The sequence below is a fragment of the Vigna unguiculata genome, unplaced genomic scaffold, assembly GCF_037176805.1.
Source record: "Vigna unguiculata cultivar grain cowpea cultivar isolate G323 ecotype 2 unplaced genomic scaffold, ASM3717680v1 ptg000203l, whole genome shotgun sequence".
NCBI lineage: Eukaryota > Viridiplantae > Streptophyta > Magnoliopsida > Fabales > Fabaceae > Vigna > Vigna unguiculata.
Genome location: NW_028196840.1, coordinates 35,001 through 42,500, shown reverse-complemented (window position 1 = coordinate 42,500; position 7,500 = coordinate 35,001). Strand labels below are relative to the sequence as shown.

Here is a 7,500-nt window from a genome sequence, read left to right as displayed (position 1 = left end):
TCAAATGATCCGCAGCTGTCAATATATCTCGCGGTAACAAAAATGTATTGTTCTGGGGTATATCAAGATTAAGCTTTTGGTTGATATTTCGTCGACCAATTTTTCCTAATTCACATCTTTGTTGAAAAAATTTTTTTTGTAATTCTTTCCATAAAGATTCAGAAAATACCGGATCTCCGCCAACACAAGCAAATTGTCGATAAAACTCCAAAATGGCATTTTCTTTTGACCCAATTTTTTTTTTATCCTTATCATTTAGGAAAGACACGAAAATTTCAGGATAACAAACATTTTCTAGAATTTCGCTTAAATTCGAACCCATAGCTGATGATAGAACTAGAATAGATATTTTCTGTTTCCTACTCACACGAGCCCATATCCTTGCTTTTTTATCAATCTCTAATTCTAATCTACCCCCCCAGTCTGATATTATAGTGCCAGTATAGACCGGAATTCCGTTAGGGTCCAATTCTGAACGGTAATAGATACCAGGACTTTGCAATATTTGATTGATTACTATTCTGTATATTCCATTTACTATAGAAGTTCCCAGAGAATTCATTAGAGGAATATTTCCAACAAAAATAGTTTGTTTTTGTATATCTCTACTACTTTTCCAAATTAATCCCGCGGATATATATAATTCAGCAGAATATGTAAGTGATTCATATACAGCATCTTTTTCGTTTATCAAGGGTTCTAATAATTGATATGTTTCGGCAAATAATTGAAATTCAATTTCTTGATCTGTATCCTCAATTTTTGGAAACTTAAAAAGCCCTTCTGTTAAGCCCCGATCAATGAACCTACAAAACCCTTCAAATTGTATCTGATTCAATCCAGGTAGTGTAGACATTTCTTCATTTTCACTCCCAAGCATTTTCAATTTCCCCGTGAATTTTATCGAAAAATATTCCACGATTTGCTGTCATGCTTCATCAAATCACATGAATCCATTTAGCAATATTGGAATTTCTATTCTTTATACTGAATTACATGAAATCTTACCTAATCCCGTGTATCAAATATTTCTTAGTGTATGAAATACCTATTATGAAAAGAGAAAGAAATATTAGAATTTGATACTCAACTTCGAAGGAATTTGCAACAAAACAAACAGATAGAATCGAAAGTCTAATCTAAAAAAGGATTGGAAATTTCTACGGGCATTTCAATATTTTTTTTAGGAATCTAAAAAAATGCATTTCATTTCTATCATTATTATGATATTACATATTCAAATTCAATTGGATACAAAAAAAAATCCATTCGAAATTGTCAAGAAAAGATATATTTTGAAGTGAAGTATTTTGGAGAGAATTGGGGAGAATATGATTAGAGTATGTTATGTGTAATGTAATAAGGCTTGTATTTTTGAAACATGCATATATTTAACTGCAGCTATAGATCTGTCTCTAACTTTATTGCAGTCATATTTGTTCAGGATAACAAACACATAACATGTTGTGTGAATTTTTACAAATTTTCTATTGAAAATTGTAAAAAAAGAATAAGCACGATAATTTCTTGAAAATACCGTATAGTATTGGTATTCTATATCTATATAGATATGGATAAGATACTCGATTAGATAATATCTGTGTAACAGATCAAATTGATATTCTAGGGTTTACATATATTGAAAGTTGCTGTTATAATTAGAATGAACAAAGTTAAAAAAAAAAGCAATATTGATTGGTTATGTATCAATTTTTATTTTCTGATCTCATTAAGAAAAAAAAATTTCTATTCAAATATTCAAGAATAATTCATAAAAGAATAGTTAACGGTTGCGATTTGTCTCAAGATTGTTTTTCAATTTTTCAATAGAAAGAAAAGGGGGGAGTATTCTCAAAAACTTCATATCTATATTTTTATTGGCGGCATGGCCGAGTGGTAAGGCGGGGGACTGCAAATCCTTTTTCCCCAGTTCAAATCCGGGTGTCGCCTGATCGATAAGAAACTGTAAATGAAAGATTATATTACGTTTTTTTAGAAAACTTTTTTTCCAACAGAAGCAAGCGAGGGAAAAGGAGTCTTGAGAATTGCGTTTGATTCGAAATTATAAGCATCAGTAGCTTAAAAAATGTTGTAAATATTTTTGTCTCGAATTCAAGGAAAGATTCTAGTAGTGAAAAGGAATCCATAAATTTAGAAATGATAGTTCGTTCACTACACAACTATTGTAGTGTCTGTCTCCTGACTGGGTCTTTTATTAGATTGGATTAAGAATAAGTCGGATAGGAAAGTCCATTTTTAGGTAGAGAAAAGGCAGAAGAAAAACCTTCTATACAGACTAATTTAAAGTTTATGAGTGCTTCCACATTTTATCAATATTATTTATTTAGATCAATTCTATTTAATAGCTTTAATTTAGCTAATTCGCTTTCGTAATATTCAAAAAAAGTATTCTTTAGATTTTCATATTCTATATTCTAATAAAATTAAAAAGTTTTGATTCTAAAATCGAATAGAAAAGAAAAAAAGTTTTTTTAATTATTTTAGAGAACGAATTGGGAGACATTTAAGGGACTATTTCAAATAGAAAGAAGAGTATAAGTATGCAAATGAATCTGTCTTGATTCTTTTTTTATGAAATCCTTAAGGAAATGATAAAAGAGAAATCTTAATATTCCCACCTGGTAGTAACATTCATTGACTTATAACTTCCTATAATTTTTTTATGTTTAATGTTTTATGATTTTACTAAAAATAATCAAAAAAAACTTTTTAGATGTTCTAATAACTAATAAATAGAATGAATTCTTGTTTTTCGTGAATGATGTTAGCCCAGAATCCTTTTTTTGACTCTGTAATAGCAATTCCACTATTATAGTATAGTATTTTTAGCGAATAATACAAAAAAAAGAATAGAATAAAAAATTTGAAAAAATAATGAAATAGTTCCTTCATATTTATAGAGATAGGAGACAAAATTTACATGGATATAGTAAGTATTGCTTGGGCTGCTTTAATGGTAGTTTTTTCATTTTCCCTTTCCCTCGTAGTATGGGGAAGAAGTGGGCTATAGGGATACTAAAAATTGAGTTAAGGGATCCAAGTAACCTTGTTGATTTCTACCTGAATTTTTGAATTTCGAAACTATTGAATGAAAATATTTCATTTAAACTAATACTAATTAATTGAGTTCAAATAGAAAATCTATCTTGATTCTATTATATTTTAGTAGTGTAATGTATTCTATGTATCTTATAGGAATTGAAAATACTCTTTCAATCAAACAAATATTTTCATTATTCCCATATTCCTATTTTGAGAAAAACAAGGGAATCAAAAAGAAGAAGAAATGGATTCCTATTCCAATCAAATTTTTCTTAAAATTTCTATTTCGATGAACTGACGCTTAACCTGGTTATATAGATATATATATATATGGAAAATGGCGGACCGTGTAATAACCATTCCTGTTTTTTTACCCCCTTTTTTTCCTAAGATACCGGAATTGTTTGTAAAAAGAATCTGAAAAAAAAAATTGGACGCAATTCTCAGATAGTAGAAATCAAATTGATTTCTACTATCTGGATTACGCTGATTGTACGATCATTTTTTTAAATCATTCATAAAAATGAAGAAATCATATTTCAGTGAAATTAGTCACTTTTACTTACCGTTTTTACATAAATTATAAGTAAAAAAGCAGTAGGAACTAGAATAAACAGTGCAGTAGCAATAAATGCGAGAATATTTACTTCCATAATCTTTATTATGTTCTATTTCTCTTAAATTTCTAAAAAAAAAATTCGGGATTTAATCCCATAGAAATGTTCAACTCTTTCAACAATGGTATAAATTGGATTTCAATGATATCAAATCGGATCAATATCATGAATCACAAAATCTGAGCTATCAAATCAACTCATGAAATAGTATAACATAGGAAGATCTTTTATCCATACTAAATAAAACAAAAAAACATTTATTCTTGATGAAAGTCCAAAATCCCTTTCCTTCCTTTTTCGGCGAAACAAATGAAAAAGCAGGGGGGGGCCCCAAATAAAATTTTGTTTATCAATTTGATTCCCTACAAATACACAAAAAAGGAATTTATTTTTTATTTTTTTGGATTTATATCCAACGGGATTGACGGGGCTCGAACCCGCAGCTTCCGCCTTGACAGGGCGGTGCTCTGACCAATTGAACTACAATCCCAGGGAAAGGGGTGTACTGTATAAATATTTTTACGGACCGTTTCTGTCAAACCTTTTCTTTTTCTATTTCGGATTCGAACCTTTTTGTTGTAAATGAAAAAAGCGCATTTTTTTATATATTGATATGTATATCGATATCCACTTTAGTGAGATCGACACAAATTACTCGTAATCCGTTTCTTATTCTTATTCTATTAACAAATCGATTGAAAATTGAATCAATGAAAAAAAAATATTTTTTTTTTCAATTTTTCCTTATATTTTCTACTTACAGATCTTGACATGAATACCGATTATTAACAAGATTTTGAATTTGTGGAAAGAAATATGGAATACAGAAAAAAAAGAAATAACCTTAGATATGTTTAATATTTTGATTCTTCCGTATCATAGCACATCAGTCATTTCCAGAGAACTATAAATGGGTTATAGAATTTCATAGTGGATCGGCAAATTCTTGGGCCGAGCTGGATTTGAACCAGCGTAGACATATTGCCAACGAATTTACAGTCCGTCCCCATTAACCGCTCGGGCATCGACCCAGCACAATAGGAAGAATACATTTCAGTTTTTATTGAAAATTTTTGATCAACTTCCTTTCGTAACACCCTACCCCCAGGGGAAGTCGAATCCCCGCTGCCTCCTTGAAAGAGAGATGTCCTGAACCACTAGACGATGGGGGCATACTTGCCCGACCGCCATTATACTACGTTCATAGTATGAACAGTTTTTTGCAATTGTCAATATAATGATATGATTCGATAAAAAAAAATATTTTTCGTTCTTTCATAATTCCATAGAAATTTTTTATTAATCATTTATATTTCTAAATTTTTTTATTCCAGTCATAATAAGAAAAAAAAAGAAGTAATGTTCCAATAAAGAGAAAATTCTTCACAGGAATGATTCGTTTGTTGCAAAGGACGAGAGGTTAAAACTTCATTTCTATCATTTATTACTAATACTAAGATTCGATAGGTAGATTTATATCTAATACTAAGAAAAAAAACTTTGGAAAATAGAATTTTTCAATAAAAAAATAAAAATTTGGTTTAGGGACAGAACATATTGAATCCATTTTATCAATGATTCGATTTTATCAATGTTTCGATGAAATATTTTATTTTGTGAGTACATTTATGTATCAATAAAAAGAATTTAGTGTTATGATTAGAATGACTTCAAGAATCCATTTTGAAATAATATATTTGATATGGATCAAATCCAATCTTAATCAATTCTTTTTTTTAACTATATTCTATTCACTAGGTAAATCCAATTTTTTGTTCTTTGATGAGTCATTATACAAATAATAGATATTGATGTACATGTATTCTAATCCCATTTATATCATTTAATTTATATAATTTATATAAATTTATAGAAATAATTTATATAAATTTATAGAATAAGTATACACAGTAACAAATATATGTACTAGTCATGCTAGTTCCTTATTTAGAAATTGAAAGAAAGAAAAAGGGCCCTTTTAACTCAGTGGTAGAGTAACGCCATGGTAAGGCGTAAGTCATCGGTTCAAATCCGATAAGGGGCTTTTTACTTTTTTTTTCAAAAGCAATAGTCTTTCTATTTGAAGGAAGAATAAAAAGATTCTTGATATTTTGAAAAAGTTTCTATTTGTAATAAAAAAGAAAAAGTGTAAAATTCAATAATGGAAAAATAAAAAAAAGTAAGTGGACCTAACCCGTTGAATTATATTTATATCTACTATTCTGATATTCAAATTTGATAAAGATTCAATTCGAACAATTTTTTTTCTTTTTAAGACTTTTTTCGTTTAGACTCCCTAAGAATCTCTGAATATTTCCAATGAAATCTTCTTGTTTCTGAACTAAGAAAAAAGGTTATGCCTTTTCTTTACTCAGAAGGGCCTTAATACGAATTTCAAGTTCCACCAAACAAGTTTTTTTAAAATTAAAATGAAACATATTTTTTTCCATAAATTTCTATTATTTCTATAAGATTAGATAGAATCTTATAGAAATAATAGAAAAATACATTAAATTATGTCTTCACATATCAAATAGTTTCTTTTCATATCGATGTGTACGATATTTTTCCAGCAATTCATATATATGAGACAAAAACTTTCATTTACAGTTTTTTCTTTTTATTATAGTATTTATAAAAAAAAATGAAATACTAAAGAAAAAACTGTAAATGAAATAGAAATTTAGAAAACCTATGATCCTACAGTAGTTTCCTAGACAAAATAGAAGTCAATTCACAACCAAACTTCAAGAATAAGTTTCTTTGATGAAAGGAGAGAAATATGTCTGAAGATCCGCTAGGTATAAGAAGTGAAACAGGGGATCATTTGTTTCTTGAACAGTTCTGAAAAAAAAATTTCTATCGGATTTTGGAGTCATAGCAGATTTTATGATTGATGACTTGGAAGATTTTTAAGAATAGATAAGGAATAACCACATCGAGTTCATGGATTTGCCCTAGATATCAATAGACCCATAAATGATTTTTTATTCGAAACCGATTAGAAAACAAGGGAAAGTATACTTATATATTCTATATATATATAGAGAGAGAAATGAATAGAGATAAATGATCAAGGTCCGTCCCATCTCTGAAAATGCTCTATGAGGTGTTGGGAAATGGTTGAAGTAGTTGAATAGGAGGATCGCTATGACTATAGCTCTTGGTAAATTTACCAAAGATGAAAATGATTTATTTGATATTATGGATGACTGGTTGCGGAGGGACCGTTTCGTTTTTGTGGGTTGGTCCGGTCTATTACTCTTTCCTTGCGCCTATTTCGCCTTGGGGGGTTGGTTTACAGGTACGACCTTTGTAACTTCATGGTATACTCACGGCTTGGCAAGTTCTTATTTAGAAGGCTGCAACTTCTTAACCGCTGCAGTTTCCACTCCCGCTAATAGTTTAGCACACTCTTTGTTGTTACTGTGGGGTCCTGAAGCACAGGGAGATTTTACCCGTTGGTGTCAGTTAGGCGGTCTGTGGACTTTTGTTGCTCTCCACGGTGCTTTCGGATTAATAGGTTTCATGTTACGTCAATTTGAACTTGCTCGATCTGTTCAATTGCGACCTTATAATGCAATCGCATTCTCAGGTCCAATTGCTGTTTTTGTTTCTGTATTCCTTATTTATCCACTGGGTCAGTCTGGTTGGTTCTTTGCTCCAAGTTTTGGTGTAGCAGCTATATTTCGATTCATCCTCTTTTTCCAAGGATTTCATAATTGGACATTAAACCCATTTCATATGATGGGAGTTGCTGGTGTATTGGGCGCTGCACTACTATGCGCTATTCATGGTGCAACCGTAGAAAATACTTTAT

General features: G+C 30.0%; 4 non-coding genes across 4 annotated transcripts; 2 read left to right on the top strand and 2 right to left on the bottom strand.

Annotated features, from left to right (window-relative positions):
• The first annotated feature begins 1,879 nt into the window (after positions 1-1,879).
• On the top strand, positions 1,880-1,950 carry TRNAC-GCA (transfer RNA cysteine (anticodon GCA)). The gene has a single exon. It is a non-coding gene; the product is annotated as a tRNA-Cys (tRNA).
• Positions 1,951-4,096: 2,146 nt separating this feature from the next.
• Positions 4,097-4,170, bottom strand: TRNAD-GUC (transfer RNA aspartic acid (anticodon GUC)). Its single transcript has one exon. It is a non-coding gene; the product is annotated as a tRNA-Asp (tRNA).
• Positions 4,171-4,627: 457 nt separating this feature from the next.
• TRNAY-GUA (transfer RNA tyrosine (anticodon GUA)) lies at positions 4,628-4,711 on the bottom strand. Its single transcript has one exon. It is a non-coding gene; the product is annotated as a tRNA-Tyr (tRNA).
• Positions 4,712-5,652: 941 nt separating this feature from the next.
• TRNAT-GGU (transfer RNA threonine (anticodon GGU)) lies at positions 5,653-5,724 on the top strand. The gene has a single exon. It is a non-coding gene; the product is annotated as a tRNA-Thr (tRNA).
• The last annotated feature ends 1,776 nt before the right edge of the window (positions 5,725-7,500 follow it).